Below are 22,154 nucleotides of genomic sequence, written 5' to 3' on the forward strand. Positions count from 1 at the left end.
GATATAGGGAAATAATATGTAGAAAATCATCTAGGTTGTCTCTAACCATTCAGAGAAGTATGATTTTCCAACCCAAATCCCCAGAATCAGACAAAGCTTAAATAACACAAAATCATCCAAGGTTTTTCTGAGCACTTAGAATCAGCTCTCCTATGTATGGGTGTGATGGTTAATTTTGTGTCAGTTTACTAAGGTAAAACATTATTTCTGTGTGTGTGCATTTAAGGGTGTTTTATAAAGAGATTAGCATTTAAATCAGTAGAACCAGTAAAGAAAATCTACCCTTCCCAATGTGGGTGGGTGTCATCTAATATTTTGAGGGCATGAATAGAACAAAAAGCAAAGGAGGAACACATTTTCTCTCCCTTTGGGAGCTGGGACATCTGTCTTCTTCCACTCTCAGCATTCCTTATCTTGGGCTTTTCTCTCAGACTACACTTGCACCATTGACTCTCCTGGTTTTTTGACCTTTTGGCTTGAACTGGCACTATACTACCAGCTTTCCTAGACCTCCAGCTTGAAAATAGCAGATACTGGGATTGCTAGGCCTCCATAATTGCATGTGCCAATCCCGCATAATAAATCTCATTCTACATATTTCTGTATATCGTCTTGGTTCTGTTTCTTGAGAGAACTCTGACTAATACAGATTTTGATACCAAGAAGTGGGGGTGATGCCATAACAAATACCTAAAAATGTGGAAGCAGATTTGGAACTGTGTAACGAGTAGAAGCTGTAATACTTTTGAGGTACATGATAGTAAAAGACTACATTATGGTGAAAACATGTTAAGGCAATTCTGGTGAGGGCTCAGAAAGAAGAGGAGAGCTGTAGAGACAACCTGAATCTTCTTAGAGAATATCTAAGCATTCCTGACCAAGATTTTGCTAGCAATATGGATGGCAAATGTCATTCTGATACAGTCTCAGATGAAAATTAGGGACATGTTATTAGATAACAGAGGAAAGTCCATCCTTGTTGTAAAGTGGCAAAGAGATTGACTGGATTGTATTTGTATTCTAGTGTTTTGGGAAAGTTAGAACTTATGAGTGATTACATTGGATATTTGGCTGAGGAAATTTCTAAGCAAAATGTTAAAATTGTGTCTTGGTTTCTCTTAATTGCATATAGTAACATGCAAAAGAAAGAAATCACTTCAAGATGAAATTGATCAGCAGAAGGGAAGTAGAACATAAAGATTTAGAACATACTCAGGCTAGAATCATGCAATTGTGACTTTACTGGCCTTAAGTCTCAGGAGGCCCTGTCCTCATGGCAGTTCTCTGCTAGGACTGCAATCCAATGGCTCTCAGAAGCTTCGTCTTTTGAAATGTAGGTGAATAACATTATTTTGTTCTCTCTGAATTAATATGTTGAAATCCTAACTCGCAAGGTGATGGTATTAGGAGGCAGAGCCCTCGTGAATGGGATTTAGGGCCCTTACAAAGGGACCCCAGAGAAATCCCTGGCCCTTTCTACCATGTGAAGTTACAGTGAGAAGATGGCTACCTGTGAGAAAGCAGATCATTACCAGACTTCAAATCTTCTGCTCTCTTGATCTTGAACTGTCCAGTCATCAGAACTGTGAGAAATAAATTTGTTGTTGTTTATGAGCCACCCAGCCTATGGCATTTTGTTGTAGCTGCTTGAACAAACTGACAAACTAAAACAGCAGATAGCACAGGATGCTTGCTAAAGATAAAGCAATGGAAAAGAATGAGAAAGTGAAAGAAAGAATGTTCGCGAATATTACTGAGTCAGGGCTCCGCTGTGTAGCCCCATTATTTCTGCTTCATGGAGGCCTTCTCTATCCTTCATCTGAATTAATGCACTAGTGTCTTCCCTCATTTCCTCCTCTCTACCTTTTTGCCTCCTTCATGTCATTCTCAACATTAGTAGTTTCAAAACATTTTTTGAACACTCCATCAGTTTAAAAAAAGCATGTACATCCATGTATCTTTATACATTTAAAATTAATATGTACTCTAACATTAAGTAGTTACTATAAAACATTTGCAAAATACATATCTTTAAAGGAACAAATATGAATAAATACAAATTGAAGTTCTCAAGTCTTCTTTCCATACCCTAACATACATGCCCCTCTTTGAGGACTCCCATTCCACATTCTTCTAAGCGATCTTTCTGGCCTATTGACAACCCTCTACTGGCAACTCACTCATAGTCTTTAGAATAATACGCTTGTCTTTTGTATGCCCACTGTGCCCTTTCATGGTCTGACATGTATGATCTCTCAGGCCACATGTTGGATTATTCTATTCTCTCCTTTACTTGAACTTGACATTTAAAAAAATACTTACAATTATTCATGCTTTTTAAATAAATCATGACACTACATATATCTATGTATTTACAAACTCATCCATGTGCATTGAGTGTTCTTCTTCTTGTTCATTAAAAAAAAATTTTACTATTTACATGTTAGATCATAGGTAACCTTTGAAGGAAGCCTCCCTTTATGAGCCACACTTCTCCTTGTTAACGCTGTCCTTTATGTCATTGGTCTCCAAAGTGGGGAAGATACTCATCAGGGCTACATAAGATGACCAAATTGAGTATTAAAAAATAGTAAAACTGTAGGTTTGCTATCTCATCTTTTTAGTTTTATAACGTATCAGTATGGAATTAAATATGTATACATATACACTCTATATGTGCTGTATATATAACTATTCTCTATATATCAGTATGTTATTAATTTTATGTATATCAACTATATGTTCAAGTTGATACTTTTATTGCTGTTTTTATCTTATGGAAGAATAATCTATTGATTTATAGATGTACTTCCTCCAGCTTGTATTTTTAAATCTCTCTAGGCCTCAAAAGCCAAAGCAATACTTGGCAGAGTACACACTTAATATGTGTTTGTTGACTTGAATAAAGGAGGCAGGATTTAATATTCCATGTCTCTTTGTTGCTGTCTATCACGCATTTATTATATCAACAGCTTTATACTCCAACAAATTTAGTGCCTTTGGAGAGTCTATTGAAGTAAGATGTCAATATAAGACCATTTTTCTAGAATTGGAAATACACATAGGTTATGATACATTTGAATTACTATGGAGCGACTTACAGACAGAGGTAAATATAACTTAATCTCTAAAATATTATTTACATTTTCTGTGTTCTCTTACCCTTCTTATATTTCTTTATTTATATTAACGAATCAGATAAACATTAGGAATACATTTCTACTAAAGAACCCATCTGGTCTATTAGAAATCAATATGTAAGAGCAGTTTTATTTCTAACTTTAACTTGGTTTAAAAAAGTCAACATAATATCACACAATACACTATGCATTAGGAAATGAATTTTTACAACTTCATTATCTCTCACATTATTTCCCATCCACAAATGTATCAGTGGAAGGAGGCTCATGATTTGAATTTCATCCATAAGGCTCATTATGGGGCACTTGAAAATTTGTCAGAATTGGGGCCCTAACAACTTAGGAATAAAATGATACATTGTTTTTATTCTTGTTAATTCTAAAAAAAGAATCCACTGTAGTATAGTGTAATTTAAAATTTGAGTAGCGGGCATCCCTCAACAATTACCCCTTTCAAATTTCTTTGGCTTTGAATTTAAGTATTCTATACTCCTCTCATTTCACAGAATTAAATAAATTCTATCTCAAGTGAGGGAGAAAATGAGCAACTTAAAGAAATTGAGTATGATGGACTAATTATCTTCCATTTTAAAGAATTTATGCATAAAAGTGAGAAACACAGATTCTTTGGATATATATATATATATTCCCATCCAATGTGCAAAAGTAATGATTCTAAAACACTAGCATTCTTCTTTATTTTTATTTTTGTACAATGGGGTCTCACTATGTTGCCCAGGCTGGTCTCAAACTTTTGGCCTCAAGCAATTCTACTTTTGCCTCCCAAAGCAATGGGATTACAAGCATGAGTCAATGCACCCAACTGTTACTTCTTGATTTGACTGGATTCTTGATTTGACTGGAACAAAATGCCCTATTCTTAATTCTAGTAACGTATTCTTCACCTGGGTATAACTGGTCCACCTCCCCTTCACCTACAGTGAGTATAAATGCTAAGTTTTTCCTGCTAGCAGACTGGCATCACTTTTTCCAAGCTCAGGTAGTAAGAACAATTTTCGTTTTCTCCACTGAAAAAATGATAGTCGGCTCATTAAATATCCTCTCTTTGTAATTCTACTGTGGTTTTCTGCATAAGAATGTATAATTGAATTGCCAAATCATTGATTTAAATAATGATTCCTTCCCTTCTTTATTCCAGCATTTCTCAGTACAGGAAAACAAAAAATGAGGCATTTATGCTACCTTCTTGAATAAAATGTAAGTTTCTCAGATAAGTGATAGAATAACATCAAACATAGGGACATGACAAAAAATTCGAACACAGTTTGGACAGCCTTTTTCAAGAAATTAGGTCACTAAGAAAACTCAACGTATTATTACACTGGAAATTTATATTATAGTAGTTATTAGGGATATAAAATATTAAGTATGAATATCTTGAAAATTATCTGAAAAGTTTGTTACTGAAGTTCCATCAACACCCTAGATTAGGGTAGCCAGATTTAGCAAGATAATAAATTCAAAAATCTCAGTTAAATTTGAATATTAGATAAAAAACAATTTTTTGTACAAGTATATGCCTAGCAATATTTGGGCCATACTTTTATTTTGAGATGCTATTTATTATTTATCATAAATTTAAACGTAATTGAGTATCTTGCCTTCACATAAGCAAATAAAAAACTATGTAACAGATCCCTATGGTGGCATTCTCTATAATTTTCATGAAATGATTCTGAGAGTAACTTGTGTTTCTGTTTTTGCTCTGGCTGCCAGGCAGCTCAGAGTAGCATTTTGCATTCAGATGCTTCACCATGACTACTCCTTTCTGTATCAGCTGCTTGAAACTCAGAGCCAAACTTTGCCTCCATTTCAAGCAAAGTATCCAAGAAATTGCTCTTGAATTTTGAACAATATTTTTGCCCCTTCTTATCTGCTTTTTCTTATCCTTATTTTTCTTTGCTCTAATTCTTTTTTATCCAATTATTCACATAGGATGGTATAAATAATTAAATGAAATAAATATTTAATCACATACTGATAAAGATCTTCATCAACATATATATTTCCTTCATTTTTCTTTGGACCTGACTTTCTATTTGTATTTTATTAACCCAGATAAAGCATGCCATTTCATTGTATGTTACTCAAGTTCTTATGGGAAAGGGGCAGAGTAAGTATAAAATGTTTTCCAAAGTTTGTTAAACATGGGTATAATGGTCAACATTGAGAGAAAGAGTAAAATTGGACACATCCCAAAGTAGGATATTAAGGATTTCAAATGCAGTTTAAAAATAATGTGTCTTCAAACTGCCAGGAAAGAATTCTTGCTTTAATTTTGTGTCAATCATTTTCTATGTGTTTTGCTCTAGACCTTTAAGCTCAAGCAAAGGCATTTTGCATGCCGCTAAGCTAATGGTAATTCCTCCTTTTTTCATTAGTATTCCTAAAACAAATATCTGAACTTCTGTTATAGGCACAGAAGTATGTTAGGGTATAAAATAAAAGTATAAGGCAAAGATGAGGAACTTGAGAAGCTTATATTTCAAAAAGAAGGACATTACAATACATACTTTAAAAATTAATATTCTCTGGTCTTGCTCCCTGGAGATAACTTTCAAAGACTTTGGATGTCTCTTGTTATATTAACCTCTGTATTTCTAAATAATATCCTGCTTTTCTTTGGTTTAATCTATTTTGGACATCACCCACTGATTTCTTATTAGTGTACATGTAGAACTGGCTTTCTCATACTCAGTATTTCACTCCCAACCAAATTCCCCACACCATTCTTCCAATAAAGTTATATCAAAACCTTTGGTTAAGACAGTATACATTATTTGCATTATCATGGCTGTGTAAATTTTTCTACTGATGGTTCAAGTAATAGACTATACCGAGAGGCTGGGCACGGTGGCTCACACCTGTAATCCCATCATTTTGGGAGGCCAAAGTGACCAGACCACCTGAAGTCACGAGTTCAGGAGTTCGAGACCAGCCTGGTCAACATGGTGAAACCATGTTGAAAAATACAATAAAAGTAGCCGTAGTGGTGCACATTGTAGTCCCAGCTACTTGCTAGGCTGAAGCAGGAGGATCACCTGAACCCAGGAGGTGGAGGCTGCAGTGAGCTGAGATTGTGCCTCCGTACTCCAGCCTGGGTGACAGAGCAAGACTCTACCAAAAAAAAAAGAGAGAGACTATGATCTATGATTGTTATTTTCTTTTCTGTTGATCATTTTAGGAAAACTACAAAGTATGGTTGGAATTTGAAAATTTGCAAGAATTTCCACTTGGGCTTGGCTTAATGAACTAAGAAACAATCAGGGCAAAGATACCTTCGTGATTAGGCTAAGAATAAGTGAACACAGATCCCACTGTCTCCACGGTGGAATGGTACCCAAGACTATATGGTCACTGGCTGGCCACAGGGAGGAGCTTCAAAGCTCAGAAGAATCTGGCCATGGCTTACTAAAGTTTCCACCAAATGGTAGATTTCCAGGAATTAATAATTACCTTATTTTAGTTTTCATTTGATTAATTTCCTATATACCTGCTTTTGTTTTTTGTATGCTCCACTAATTGTATGAATTCTATCTAATATTTTTCAGTAATCGAATATTTCAGATACTCTATCAATAACATGTCCTTTCTCTGGAGCCTGTCTTCTCTCCAACTTGTACTGAAGCTCTTTGGGCTCCTGCATGGCTTTCCTGCTGGTACTGCATTTACTGATATCTCAAATATCCCTCTTTTGTGGTCTCCAAATCTCCATTTGTTCTTGCTTTCATCCTCATTTTTCTGGAACCCTTACTCTTAATGTTTCCTAAGAGAAGATGCATTGAAAATTTAATATTTTTACATTTTCCTTGCCTGAATATGGCATGAGCTTTAATTAGTGCACTTGTTTAATCGTTTGGTTAGATTGGGAATTTCAGCCTGAAAGTCATCGTCTTCAGACTTTTGAAGGCATTATCCATTGCCTTCTTGATCTCAAAGTTCCTGCCGTCCAAAGCTGTTATGATTCTGACATTGAGAGGAACATCTGTATGTAAATATCTCACCAGCTTTTATACTTGAAAACATGGATATACAAATTGTGTATTCATCCATTTGGAGAAGATAATGGAAACCATGGAAGTATGGAGTGATAAAGTGTAAAACAGAGAACTAATTTTAATAGGATTCCCAAAGATATGATCAAGGGTGTTTGATGACTGAAAGAGAAAGAGAAGAAAAGCGGAAGAACCAGGTTATTGAGTGTCAAAAAGACAAAAAGGGAAAAGTTTCAAGAAAAATGTGGTTAACAGAGTTATTAAATGGATATTTAATATATTTAATCAGTAACGTATTAACCAAAATATTGTGTGATAATAGTGTGAGCTTAGAATTTGGTGTAAAGAATCGGAAACATCTCTGTACCAGGTCTCAAAAGAAGTGGATTCCAGCCACTAAATTTCTGGCTGTTCTTGGGTGAATCATAAATCTCTGTTGCTTATCTACAACCTAAGAAGGTGGGACTTAATAACTTTAAGTGTCTTTTTGACTTTTAATGTTATATGGCTTGCACTTTACACACTTTGATGTACATTCAAAGGCAGGATCACATTTGAGCCTTAAAAGAGTCCTATGAGGAAAGTAGGACAGAGATTTTCTCATATTCTCCGTCTTCTCTTTTAATAATTTTGTAGATTACAAAACAGACAGAGTCAGATTGAAAAACAGAGCCAGATTTAGAACCCAGGGGTCTCATCCAGGTGGGTCAGAGTTCATATGAAGTATCTGATATCATATTAGTACTCATTTGAAGCAAATGCATCAATGTTTTTGCCAAAGTCTAAATATATATCCATTGATTCTTGTGATTTCCCCGGACCAGGAAGAACTTCTTAATGGATCGTAAACTGATGTGAATTTTTAAGCTCCATCTTCTGGTTTTATAGTCAAATGATGGCTATGATTGATAGAGTACTTAAGTGAAAGGCAGAATCAGTTTGTTTGAAGCTGCTCAGTTTTCAATTGTTGTTGCTCCTTCTCTTTCATTATGAGTTATTAGTTTAGCCTTATCAATATCAATTTAGTTTGCTGTGGTTTTGGTCAATCCTAGAGAACACAATAATGCATTATACTTGCATCCAAAGTACTTTTGCCTATAATTTTCTGATAAGTAAATGTTAAAAAGGATTTACAGTATAGATCAAATGTGAATCATATATAGGCTTATTGTAAAAGCTGATTACATAGAATGTTGCCTCATTTATTTTTAATAATAATATTACTGTTTTCTTAGATAATGGAGCAACTGATCATTTTCATCACTGACTTGCATTCCATTCCACTTTACCTTGAATATTTTCTTGCAAAATAGAACACAAAACAATCTGTTACATTCTTTAAGGTCCAGAGTACTTCCAGGAACTCCAGTTGGCCTTGTATTTTGCTTACAACTCAGTGCAGAAATGTGTTGGGAAATATGATGTCATACAAACTGAGTTGTTACAGGACTTTAGATAGAAGACCACCTATTCTTTTATGTTAGACTAAACCATTTGTACTGAAAACAATAAAAATCTAATAAATGACCAATAGTCTTTTTTAGGCAACTCATTCAAATATTTTATTTTTTTGTTTAGTGATTTGATCTACTAGTGTCTAATGTGAGCTTATAGGATAAGCAGCACATGACAGGACCAGATAATGAAGTGGAATCAATTGCTCGGGCAGCTCTCTTGATGGTTATATTCCAATTCTCATTACATCCAAATGTGAAATGTCAACAACCCATTGCTACATTTGCCTTCATAGTAAAATCCTTGTTCTAGCCCAAGGCAGACAACTCCATTTGTTTATAGGTTCAATTAACCTATTATAATTTGTCAGATTCTTTCTAAAGCTACCTTATTGGGAAATGACAAAAATATGCAGAATTATGGAGAAATACACTGGAAAACCAACTTTCTGTCTGGCCCCGAAATATCTAGGAATGCCTGTGTCCTATATTCAGAATGAATTTTTACTATAATTAAAAGTTTATTCTTCTTACTCTCTTCCTACTTCCAACATGAAAAGAAAGCGTAATGACCTCGTAGGCTTAATATAATCTTACTTCATAGGATGGCATGTTATACTATAAAAGTTCATGGAAGAATGAGTGTTTTTTCATTTTTCTGTAACAAGAGATGTGGGTTGCTCTATTTTAGTAACCGGTTTGTGGGTTAGATATTTCTGCCATTTTTTTTTTGGTCCTATCAGTTATAGAATATGGAGGAGTCCCATATCTTGAGACAGTTTATATAACAAAGTGTACATGTTTATTGACCATTATCCATGATATAGATCTCTAGATCAAAGAGAAGTTCAGTCTGCAGATAAGCACCAAATTTTACATACATCATCTTACATACTAAGCAAATAATTTATTCATCATTTCAGAAATTGGTTACAAGTTTTCATGTCTTTCACACAGTCCACCTGAAATAGGTCTCTGTATTTAATATTTTTCAGTTGAGTTTGGTTTTAATTTATAAGGATCTTTGAAGTTCAAGAATCACAGTCTTTCATTTCTCTAGTTTAGCTCACAGAGAGGTAATGGATGCATTTATTTCCAAGATCTTTGACTTGCTGAGTTTTTTTGTCATTGTATAAATTGTGTTTGTCACTGCATAAATGTGGGGTTATATCTTTCGATCATTTTCCAGGCTCCATTTAGACACAACTCCCATCCTTGTTTAAAATAATTAGTATGATTGCATTAGATATCTGTTATAATAAATTAGTATTAGTATTGATGTTTCATTATATAAAACGTTTCTACCAAAGATATTTATCATAAACTGCCATTCAGTTTTCAGACTCTAAAATAACTCACTTACGTGCTTTTATTGATTCAAGGAGGTAAATGTAACATATTTCAACCTCAGCAATACCTTAAATTTTTGAGAGTTTTATAGTTTATACAGTTTATAAGGTGTTTTTATGTGAATCAACTTACCAGATTGATGCTGACATACCTCACACATTTAGTGAATGTGGAATTCCTTTTAATGGAAAGGTTGAAAATAGGGTATGAAGTTGAATTCAGAAACTAAGAAGAAAAATGTTAGCAGGAGCTCTTCTAGAATTCATGCAGAGTCAGCTACACTTGAAGACACAAAGAAAGCAAGAAGGACCAAGTCTATATAGGAACTAACAGAAGAACCGGAATTTACACTGTACTCTGAGGGCCAAGATTAAAACATTCAAAGGAACAAGGCTGGCTCTCCTACTCATTAGCCACACATTAACTACTCATTAGCCTGCGGACAGTTGACTTTAACTGCTGGATCCTTAGTTTCATCATTTACAAAATGTCAATGAACACAGTTGTGCCCATCTCCACAGAATTGCTGTCAGTGTGCTTTGGGGGTGTGTAATTAAAAAAAAATATATTTCAACCACTGGTATCCAATGTTCTGTCTTGGAGAGACCTATATTTAGAGAAAGTCCTTAATAGACTGATGGAATGGTAGCTGATGGAATCCCCAGGGAGTGGTCTGGAATTAGATGGCCAAACAAGAGAGCTATGTGGCTTTGAAAAATGACTTTAACAGGTATTGGGGATGAAGATCAGAGATAATAAAGAGGAGCAGAGGTTAGAGAAGAAAGAGAGGATGAAGACCACAGCAGAGGCTGAGACTACAGACAAAGGCAGCCCCATGAGATATTCCTGGGGGCATTAGGGATAAAAACTCTCTTTCAAAAAAGAAAAATGAATGTATATTAGATTTTAAACTGTTTGTGATTTCACAATTTAAAGCTCTTATGTTACCCTGATTTGGGGAGCCTGAAACACACATCTCTGTTTATGAAGGTGTTTTATTTACAATATAAAGACATCAGATGGGTTTTTATTATGAGTTTAGACAGGAAGACACTGACACAATATATTAGGAAAGTAAATTTTTAGCTAGACATGAGTTTGAGGAGAAAAAAATTTCCTCTAAGAATTCCACAGTTATCATATTATCAGGGATAGTGTTTTTCCTATTGGAAGTAGGGCAAATTATAAGATAATTTTTGACTTTGACTTTCAATGTCAGGGTGGCTTTAGCTAACATCCTGATTAAATAATATAAAGTGTTTTTCACCACCTTCGGCATACAATAAGCACATGATAAATGATAGTGAGCATCATCATATTTTTATTATTAAGAAGTGTTTTCTCTATATCCAAAGCAGTTTTATTTTGCAGACAATTGGCTTTTGAAACATTATGAGAAGTCAAGTCCCAAAAACTAGCGTTTAATACTCACCTTTGTAGCATAAAAAGTATCACATATGTTTTATAAAGCAAAGTGATCTCTAGGATCACAGATCTTGAGTTGCAGAATTGGAACTAGGATTAAGGTTTTCTTTTTTTTTTGGTTCTTCTTGTCATTAAAAATATTTTATAATGAACAGCGAATTGTGTCCCTCTGTAAAAGTTAAAGAGCCATGAAAGTATAGGAATTTGGTTATATGCGTGATATATAGGCAAGTGTGCTACATACAGTTTTGTTTGTGCCTGTACAAAAATATAAGATAGAACCAATGTATAATAATCAGGGAGTAGTTTTCACAGTACTAGTTAACCATAGGTTTCTCAAAATAGTGAATTCAGTTAGGTGGCAGCTATGATTCAGACTCTCAGTGATGTCTGTACTGGTGATAGATATGGGGACTATATTCTTGTGTGATTCCATATTTTAAGGAAAAAGATTAGATTCTTTTCAGTTTTCACTGGACATTCCCCTAAAAAACATTAAATTTCCTCAAATGAGGTGAGTTTGCCATCAAAATAACAGAATCTCAGACTTTATAAGGGCCATTCAGTCATAACTACATACGTTTATTTTATTAAAGCAATACCCCAGAGAATGTTGGATAGCTTTTCAGTTACTCATTTTGTGAAGAAGGGAAAACATTAAAGAATTGAAATTTTATTTTCAAAGGAATTAACTTTTAAAAATTGCATACTGTTTGAGAACAAATGACAGTGAAATTATTTTAAAGAGAAGCATAAAAGGCTAAGTGGCTTTCATTTATGTACTTTTAGTACATAAAATTGCCTTTTACTTCATCTATTGTCTTGTTTGCTTAAGTTTATTTTGTTTTGTTTGTAGAATTCAAGAATTTGATCTTTCTCTCAACTGTGAGTTAGAGCATATCTGTTAAACTCATAGTCTCCGTTTTTTTAGCACAAAAATGGAATAGTATTCCCATGTTATTTTGCATTCAAGTTTGTTGTAGGAGTTAAACTGCATTAAAAAGTGCATAGTGGTGTAAAAATCAGAAGTAAGAATTATACTGATAATGGTACAAGCAATAATACTGTTAATGGTATAGGCATGCAACCTTTGTAAACATAACTCCAGATGTACAAAAGCAGATAGCATGACTCTTTAACCTTGTAATGATTAGGAAGTTATGGGGCCAAATCCTCACAAGCTGTCCAGTTCTGATCTTGAAAATGGAGACATATTTACGTGGCATCAACAAGCAATGCTTGCGGTTTTCACTTTCAACTGGGAAGGATGAAAAGGCTGTGCTTGGTTTGTTCAAGTTGCTGCTGATTAAGTTAACAAAGAAACCTGACTCTTGTAATTCAAAACACTCACACAAGCAATCACCTTTCCCTAAAGACCAGAATGACTTCTTCATAGAGGAAAAATATATCTAAATACACACACACACACACACACACACACACACACACACGCACACAAGACACAAACACATATAGTTAAATGTAAATGATTAAATGAAAGAGGAAAGCATGATTTTGACAAAGAATAGACCAGATGCTTAATTTTGATACTTCTTGCAATAAACTGTATTCACATTGTAATTGTTCTTTGCACATTCTCTGTTGAGGGATGTATTCTAGCATGTTTAAATGAGGCCGATGTAGATTAATTTCTCTGTAGGAGTTTGTGGCTTTGACTAAATTTCCAATGGGGCACACTTTAGCTGATAACATGTATTTCTATGGCATTTAAAGGAAACATCGAATATTTCGCTTCCTGTTTCATTTTGCTGTAATGCTCTGAACAGCAATAGCAGATGTACTTAGAGATGGCTGCTTTCAATGCATGTGAATTAATACCCATAATCATAGATATTCTGAGGCTTTTTAGCATAAGACACAATTACTGAGGTTGGTCTTAAATGAAAATCATGAAAAATATTCTAATACACTGCATAATTTCTTGGAATTTACACTGAGGCTAGTTCATAAGTTTCAAAGCCTAATGGAAGAAAGAAATAAGGAAGAATACACCTTTTAAATATTCCTCTAAAATAATTGTAATGCTAATTGCAAAATTGTAAAACCTAGAGTTTCTGGACCACTTGGTGTATAAAATACAGAGAAGCCACATTTCTGTGTGGATTAGGGTTTACCTACTCATGAACTTAAGCAAAAAATTGCACGTTTTGAGATTTTCTAAAATGTATATATACTATTTTCCTTTCTCAAACTTAATGCTGATTGTTACGGATAGAATTCAAAATTCTACATACAACTTATGCTTGTTAATATTGTATTTTGTTGTAATAGAATGGTGCCCTAAAGACCACATTAAGCATTAAAGCTTTTATGCTATTTTCATCTATGCCTTCAGTTATTCAAAAATTGTACATTAGTTCCATGTACTACCCTCCACGGTGGGATTATGATGATGAACCAGGTAATGTGGTTGCAGCCCTCATTATCATACATTCTAGTGAAGGATCAGATATTAATCCTACATATACAGTAGTCATGTTTATTTAGTAATCATGTATGTAATTAATACAAACAAGAAAAAAGGTACAGGTGTCTCAGCGTTTAAAATAACTTGTTCATTATTCATATTTTATTTTCCTGTTTTTGCTTCTCCTGGTGTAGTGGGTTTTTTCTTGACTTTATGATCTTCTTCTTCCATGTTTAGAGGTTGGAAAGTAGACAAAGGTACTGTATTGATTTTTGTTTGCAATAAGATTAGGACACCAACCTCATCATGTTACTCTTCTGTTCAATACCACTCAGTGGGTTTACATTATCCTCAGTATAAAATTCAAAATTCTTTTTGTTGCTTATAAAGGCATTCATGATGTAGGCCCAGCTTCTTTTTCCATATTTTGCTTTCAATAGTTCTCACATTCTGTGCTTCCATTTTAGTGAAGATCTTTTGTCCACTAATGTGTTTTGCTCATTTATCACTTAATAATCTTTGAACATGACTTTTCCTTGCTGGATTTCACCATTACTCTGCCTCTGTGCCCTCCCCTAACCTTACAGTTCCTTCTCTACTTTCCTGCCTTTCTCATTCCTCAATCCATCAAGATCACAATCTTGATGTCATTTTTTCATATAGCCTTTTGACGGCTGAGTCATGTGTAGTTCATTGGTCTTCCCGTGTGTTCCCTTGAAACTTACTACTGAGCTCTCATACACTGTACTTAGTAGACTTCTAATATATCTGACACTGCTTTTACAGCAATATTGAAAGTTAGCTGGGAACATGTACCAAGTCTTGTTCAAAGATCTGTCCTCAAACTTTGGCTACATGCTTAGCATAGAATGGAAATGCCAACAAATCTAGGAGGACATTATTTTACTTATAGTTATATTCTTTATCACCAAGCAGAGAAGGAGTATTCAATCAATATTTGTGGAGTGAATGGATTTGCAAGTTGATTGGGAGTAAGATTTTTTCAGAGTTGTCTTTGAATGATAAATGAACTTCCTTGCCTGTCATTTTGTGGTGGTCAGTGATTTGAGTACCTGTTTGCTGGTGCATTCTTGGCTCTGTTATAGGATAGGTCACAACAAAAGGGGCTGTAGGAAGAAAACTTCATTTCTGTGGATGCTTACTAGTGGTATTGATAAATTTGACGAGTATGGTGTGCAAATGTTAGCCCTTATAATCTTCAGAATATTCTTGTGATGTAGGAATGTGGTCTTACAGAAGAAGAAATTAGGGCCCAGTTGGATTAAATGGCATAGCTGAGATTCTTACTTATCCTCTGACCAAAAGTGCAGAGCCTCCTTTTACTGTAGCAGACTTCTGACTACCTGTCAAATCACATTATTTCAGTGTAATGTGGTCATTTGAAAGGCTTTGATGAACATTCCTTCATTATACAGGGATATCACAGGTCCAGCGTATTATCCCAACCTATTCCAATATAAAAAAGCATAAGGTTTAGCGTCGGAAGACCTGCACACCAGTCTCACCTGCACCTGTTATGTTAGCTCTCATTTCTTTTGCATAATTACTCCAACAATAGGAGTTGTGTGTTTTTACTTTTCCTTGTATACCTCACAGGATTGTTTGTGAATCTGAATTGATGTTCGAAAAAAAATTCCTAAGTATGCTAAAACATTTTACATATTATCATCAGTTTCAGAGGCACAAAAGGATTAAATAGGCTAGAGTCTTACCAGTCATCTCCTGTATGCATGTCACAAGTCTCAAAGGGAACAAAGCCAGAAAATATCAATTAAGATGTACACATGTATCAGTGTTACCTGAAGATGCATGCACTGCTAAAGGTGAGTGAAGACCAGCACCTTGATAACCAAGAAGAAATACATACTCTTTTTTAAAATGTTTTATTTTGAAATAGTGATAAATTTATAGGAAGTTGCCAAAAAAGGGATGCGAAGGTCCTACGCAACCTTCATCCAGTCCCCTCAATGTTAATAATTAGCATAACTGGAGTGTAATATAAAAAACACGAATTGCCTTGGTGTTTTCCATAGTTCTGATTTCACCAGTTGTACCTGTACTCATTTATGTGTGTGAGTGTGTGTAGTTTTATCACATGCATACTTCCGTGCAACCACTCTAAAATCAAGACCCTTACGTGTCTAGTCGCTTCGGAATTCCTTGCTCTACTCCTTTTATAGTCACTTCCACTCCTCCTGCAGCACCTGCCAACCATTGATTTTTCTTCCTCTCTATTATTATGTTATTTCCTGAATGTTCAATGGAGTTGCATAGTGCATATATTTTTGAGGTTAACTTTTTTGCTCAGCATGATTTCCTAGAGGTGTATCTATGTTGTTACCTATATCAATTGTTTTTCCTTTTTAATGCTGAATATTGTTCTGTGGTATAGTTGTACCCTAGTTTGTCTAGTCATTCACCTGTTGAAGAGCAGAAGTGTGTGTTTTTAATTGCAGCAATTAGGAAACAATGACATTTGAAAGATCTCATGTGGAGAATTATAAGACAAATTATTAGTTAGTCCAAAAATTTTATTGAAGGATCTTTTAAGCATATTTATCACATTTTTTTCTCTGTATACATGAGGAAAATATAAAACCTCATACTCTAAAATATAGGCTTTAATAAATTTATTTTTATAAATTGTAACTCAACAAGAGTTACAATTGATTTGGTAAAGTGTGCCTTCAAAATGCTTGATCCTGATCTGTTAGTCTTTCATTATTAATGTACTAATGATCCTGGTGTGTATGTGTGTGTGTGTGTGTTTGTGAGTGTGCACATGTGTGTGTTTCCAAAGTGAAATCCTTGAAGGCAGGAGCTGAAGGGTACTCATCATTATATCTGCAAGGCCTAGCACATTGCCAGGCCCCTAAATCATGTCCAATAACTTTTGTTGAACAAAGTACAATTCCAGAAGTCAAATGCTCTTGACAGAAACTATTTCTATGCCCCTATTATGTAGGCCACTCTAAGTTTCTGTTGGAGAACCAGAAACTGTCAGGTAAGTGATTTTGTTAAGGGCCAGAGTGGTAGAGCTGGTGGTTAGAAGACCCAATCTTCCTTCCACTAGGTCAGGCTGCATTTCCCAAGAAAATGTTGCATCTTTTTGGAATTTTTCCCCACTGTATTTTTAAAAATAGTTTTTAAACTGATAAACTAAGACAATAATCCTTTTCATTTAGAAAAAAATAATAAAAATACAATTGGTCTGTATTACTTATTACTTCACTTGGGAGTATGGATGTCTTAAAGACTTCACCAACTTTCTTACAAAAAGAAGAAAAACAAGAAGCTATTGCATTTAGAGAAGCAACTACAGTCATTTGCCTCCCACAAAGGCCACTTTAGTGATAGACTTTTATTTCATTGGCATCTTGAATAGAGCTAGCCCCCAGTCTAACAAGTACTTCCAGTACATTCAGAGTCTTCTCTGAGCATGGACAGAGCATTAGATGTCAATAACAGTGATATATTCAAATGAGATTTTTATCCAAAGCCCTTTCATACTCTGGAGCAAAGAAAGTGACCTTTCTAGATAAAATGCCCTCATAATTCTCTACTCTAATGTTTTAAACCCAAAGCGTAGTGAAGGAAAGTAATTTAATATTACAGCATCTTAAAACAACTAAGAAATTCCAGCATTCTTGTGTGGCTGGTGAATATGAAGGATAAAATAAAAAGGACCCCTAACCTGAAGACACAGAAGGCCTTTCCTACTAGATTTTGTAAAAGACTAAAATAGACAATGCTAGGCTTGAGCATATGCAGGGCAAAAAGTGTTGCTACCTACATTTAACATTGTTAGGTTCTTTGGTTTTGTTTCTTTTACTCCTCTAATGTAGAAGATGAAATGACAGAAACTAGAGCCTTATAAGAGTCCCAGTTTCTTGCTTCATTTGAGAGGAGAATTGTTTGTAAGCCAAAAAATATCGTTGAATATTTTGCATGCTAGAAATTCTGTGGCTCAAGGCTGGTTCATTAGACACTGAAGTCCCAGAATTTGCAGGCTAGAGACAAGTGGAAAGAGCAAAGTGTCCTCAAAGCAGTGCAGTAGAAAGACAGGACTCTTTTATTTGTGGCCTCTTTATTCCTTGTCTGTTTTTACTGCTATTCCCAAATAAGGATTTTTAAAACTTTTAAAGTTACTAGAAAATGTATGCTTAGGCTTCTCTGCTGTACTCAAGATCTTTCTGCGTCTAAGCTTGCAAAATATGGCAAAAGAAATTTGGAAGCTCTCTTTTCCTCCCTTCTGCTATCCTCTCATGAAGGTTTTCATACTTATCCAAGCTGAGCTGTTATTTTTGATATCAACCCTCTCTAAAATAACCTTTCAAAGATTTTAAGTGTAAATGAATCACATGAGTTCACATACTCATATAAATGGCATTTTTTTCTACAAAATAAATAACACAAATAAGATTAGAGGATAAAAGTGTTTGGTTTACATTTACTGTGAATGAGATCTGGTCCAAAATGCTTAAAACTAATTCCAGCCACCAGCCATCTGACAAGCTCTCACAACTTCTTCTCTTCTAATTCAAAATTTCTGTTCATTGGCACAAACTTTGGAATCAACTCTTTGGAATGAATTTCTATGAATGGTTTGGCATATTTTTGAATGGTATCTACTGAATGAAGCAAGTATATAAGTATAATACACTGCACCTGTTATGAACTGGCTTAAAAAAATACCACCAAGTGCTATAAAAAGGCAATTCTACTGAGGAGGAATGAACATTGATAAGAGTTATTAATATTTACAGTCAGGAAACCTGAATTGAGCAGGTGTTACTATACTAAATGGAGTGAATTCATCAACTTCCAGCAATAGATCATCTTGTAGTGTATCACTTCAGATAAAAATAAAACTTTCTCTAGGGCAAGAAACCAATTAATGCTCTATAGTTGGATTTTAGATCTAATATCACCAGATGATACCGATAAGTTACACTGGAGAATGTGTATGAATAAGTGGGAATAGTTAACTTTTTTTTCAATTAAGAATAAGTGGATTGGATTGATGTCGCTCTACAGGAAACGAATATGTTATTAGGGTTGTACCCCATAGCTATGCTACATGGTGTCTTCTACATTGCTCTAAATTAAAAACGTGATGAAGACGTATTTTATTAAAAGCTTAAAGTCTTTTATACAATACAGCATTTATCTCTTTCAGATATGGAAATGCCAATTCGAAAGGAAAATAATTACTTGTAGAGAATTCGTTGTGTCCTAGTTGATCCTACCTTCTAAACATTCTTCTGATCACTGCTCTTCTCTCCATTTTTACTTCTGCTGCATTAATTCAACTTTTAATATTTTCAAAAAGATTATATCAATAATTTGGCTCTTTGGAGCTGCCAAAATACTCTTTTCTAAAATCAAATTGTATCCCTCCCTGTATTATATCCTTTAGTAGCTCCTCCAATGTCTCAAGGGTAATATCTGGACTTTTTATCTTTTGGTTTTTGGACCATCCCTGTGATAGATACACTAATATTCCCCCAAAAAAAGTCTGCACTGTGATCCCCACAGCCCATAAATATGTCACCTTACATGGCAAAAGGGACTTGACTGTGTTATCCTGAATGATCCAGGTGAGTCCAGTCCAATGTAATCACAAGGCTCCTGGTAAGCAAGAAGCAAAAAGCTCAAAATGAAAAAGGAGATTTGACAATAGAACCAGTTTGGAGTAATGCACTTTGAAGATACAGGAAAGAGCCCAAAGCCAAGGAATGTTGAAGGTCTCTAGAAGCTGGAAAAGGCAAAATAAATAAATAAATAAATAAATAAATAAATAAATAAATTCCTGAAGCCTCCAGAGACATGAAGCTTTGCTAACACCTTGATTTTGGACTTCTGACCTCCAGAACTGTGAGAGAATACAAATTTGTATTGTTTTGAGCCACTAACTTTGTAGTAATTAATTATAATATCAGAAGGAAGCTAATACAATGTCTAGGAGCTGGGACACCACAAGTGCTCAATACATATTAGATAAATGGATGAAAAACTTAATGAAGAGCATCAGTATCCATAAAACCTTGTTTCTTTATGGTTTTCTCTTACATGTTGGCATATTGGATGGCAATTCTGTGAGTCAGATTACAAAGAAATAGAGGTTTCCATCCCTGGAGAAATATGTGCTTTCAAGCTGCAATTTGAATATTTGACATGGAAAGTCTAGATATTTTATTCATCACAGAGGTGTGTGAGGCATATAACTACAGCATTGTGGTTGAGAGTGCATTCTCTGGAGTCAGCCTGCCTGGATTCAAATTCTGGTTCTACTGCTAACTGGTTGCATAGCCCTTTGCAAGGTTTTCAACCAAGTTATGCCTTAATTTTCTCTCTATTTAATTCTCACATAAGAGGGGTTTTATGAGAACTAAATAAAATAAAACATAAGGAATATAAAACTGTGTCTGGCTTATAGTAATCGCTCGATACATTTTAAGCCTTATTATTATTCCTGTTATTATTATTATTTTTAGGGTTTGTTCTGTAGGACTGTAATCACATTTTGATTTTCAAAAGTGTTAAGAACTCAATTGTACTTGTTCAACAAACACACCCTCTGGATATATTTTCATCTAATGGCTTCACAGTTGCTTGTATGTAGGCCATATTCTGAAATTATGTTGTTCAATAATAACAGTGATATCATTTTGACGTTACAATTTACCACTTGGGTGCAGTAAAATGGAAATATTTTCCCAGTAATTTATTTATAGTGTTTGTCATTTGAATTATTCAAAGGAGACAAAGTTGAGTAAATAATAAGACTAGCATTCATATCTAGTCTTACTATCCCTGACCGAACATACTGACTTAAGCAGGATTGTTAAATGAAACACTGTTTAAATGGAAAGTGAAACCCTTGATAGCCACAAAGATTTCAAACGAAGAATTTTCTATAGATAGCTTTCTTTTTATGGATACAATGAGACAATATTTGTATTATTGTTTTAACCTAGTGTTTATGAGTTTGGGGTTTGGCAGTTTTCCTAACAATTGTTCCGTTCCTGATTGAAAACCTGGAATTCATCTACTTTACATGAATTGTTCCATTCAGATATAACAGTCTCTGCAGTGTTTGATTTTACTGGCTTAGGTCATTCACGCTGCTGCTGGTGGGACTGCGTATGGCAACATAAAATGAACACACGATTAACTTTTACTAAGTTACAGACATTGACAGTGAAATGGAAACCATAATATATACTACTCGATTCAGTTAGTTAAAGAAGACCCCATAAAAACTGCTTGAGGCTGTCTGTTCATTTCTGTTTTGTTTTTCTTTTATAAAATGAATACTTTTAAGAAATACATTTTAAGTCTTAATGTATACTGATATGTTTGCATATGCGTATTGGTGTTCTTGTAAACAACTCCTATTCTCTTGACCACATTGTCAAATAAGAAATAGCTGTATCTAAACTTTCCAGATTTTTCTTTGATAGAATTATTTTTTCAACCTCATGTATGCAGGATTTAACTAGGTCTGATATTTGATACAATCCCATGTTTTCAGTGGATACTATATTTTTATGTAAATCTGTTAATTAAAAGCTTTTTATTATTCTTATTTTTTGAACACATTATTTTATCCATTGTTCATTTATTTATTCAATTGTCACTCTCATCTTTTCCAACTTTACACTAAATATTAGACATACACTGACAGTGTCACACGACCCTGAAGTCAAAAGATCTGACTGTATTATACCGTTCTCTTTATAGTGCATTACCAAATAAATTATCTTTGCCATGTAAATTTTACTTTTGCTATACTGAATCAATGTGGGTTGCAGAGAAGCCATTTGGAAAACACTTGGATTAGAATAATTTTAGGTTTTCTGATCTGTTGCATACCAAGCAAAGGAAGGTAATTAGCTCTGTGTACCCTGTACAGCATGGGAACATATTTACATATGAAAATAAACCAAAAGGCTTAAATAAGCAAATACCGTTTCAGTTACCACATTAATCAGCTTGAAATATAGTTTGTTCATATCCTTCTTAGCATAGAAGTATTCAATGTCTCCTTACATGTGATTAAATCAACTACATTCAATAAACATTTATTAACATCTACTGTGTTCAAGGCATTTTGCTGAGTGTTACATGCCATAGCCACCAGGTCTTAGTAAAACTTGCAATCAGAATATGGGGTTTTGGGGAATGATGGAATAAGAAAAGTAGAGAAAAATAAGGTTAGAAGACAGGTTTAAGTAATATGCTTTGTGTTTTCAATGTAATATTGGCTGGCAGAATGGGGAAAAGCATCTTAGTGGCATGGGTCTCTTTGGATAAT

General features: G+C 34.4%; 1 long non-coding RNA gene across 1 annotated transcript; it reads left to right on the forward strand.

Annotated features, from left to right (window-relative positions):
* The first annotated feature begins 1,169 nt into the window (after positions 1–1,169).
* Positions 1,170–6,672, forward strand: LOC126958027 (uncharacterized). The gene is made up of 3 exons (XR_007727042.1): positions 1,170–1,333; positions 4,300–4,358; positions 6,346–6,672. It is a non-coding gene; the product is annotated as an uncharacterized LOC126958027 (long non-coding RNA).
* Positions 6,673–22,154: the final 15,482 nt, after the last annotated feature.

Source organism: Macaca thibetana, chromosome 7, assembly GCF_024542745.1.
Source record: "Macaca thibetana thibetana isolate TM-01 chromosome 7, ASM2454274v1, whole genome shotgun sequence".
Lineage (NCBI taxonomy): Eukaryota > Metazoa > Chordata > Mammalia > Primates > Cercopithecidae > Macaca > Macaca thibetana.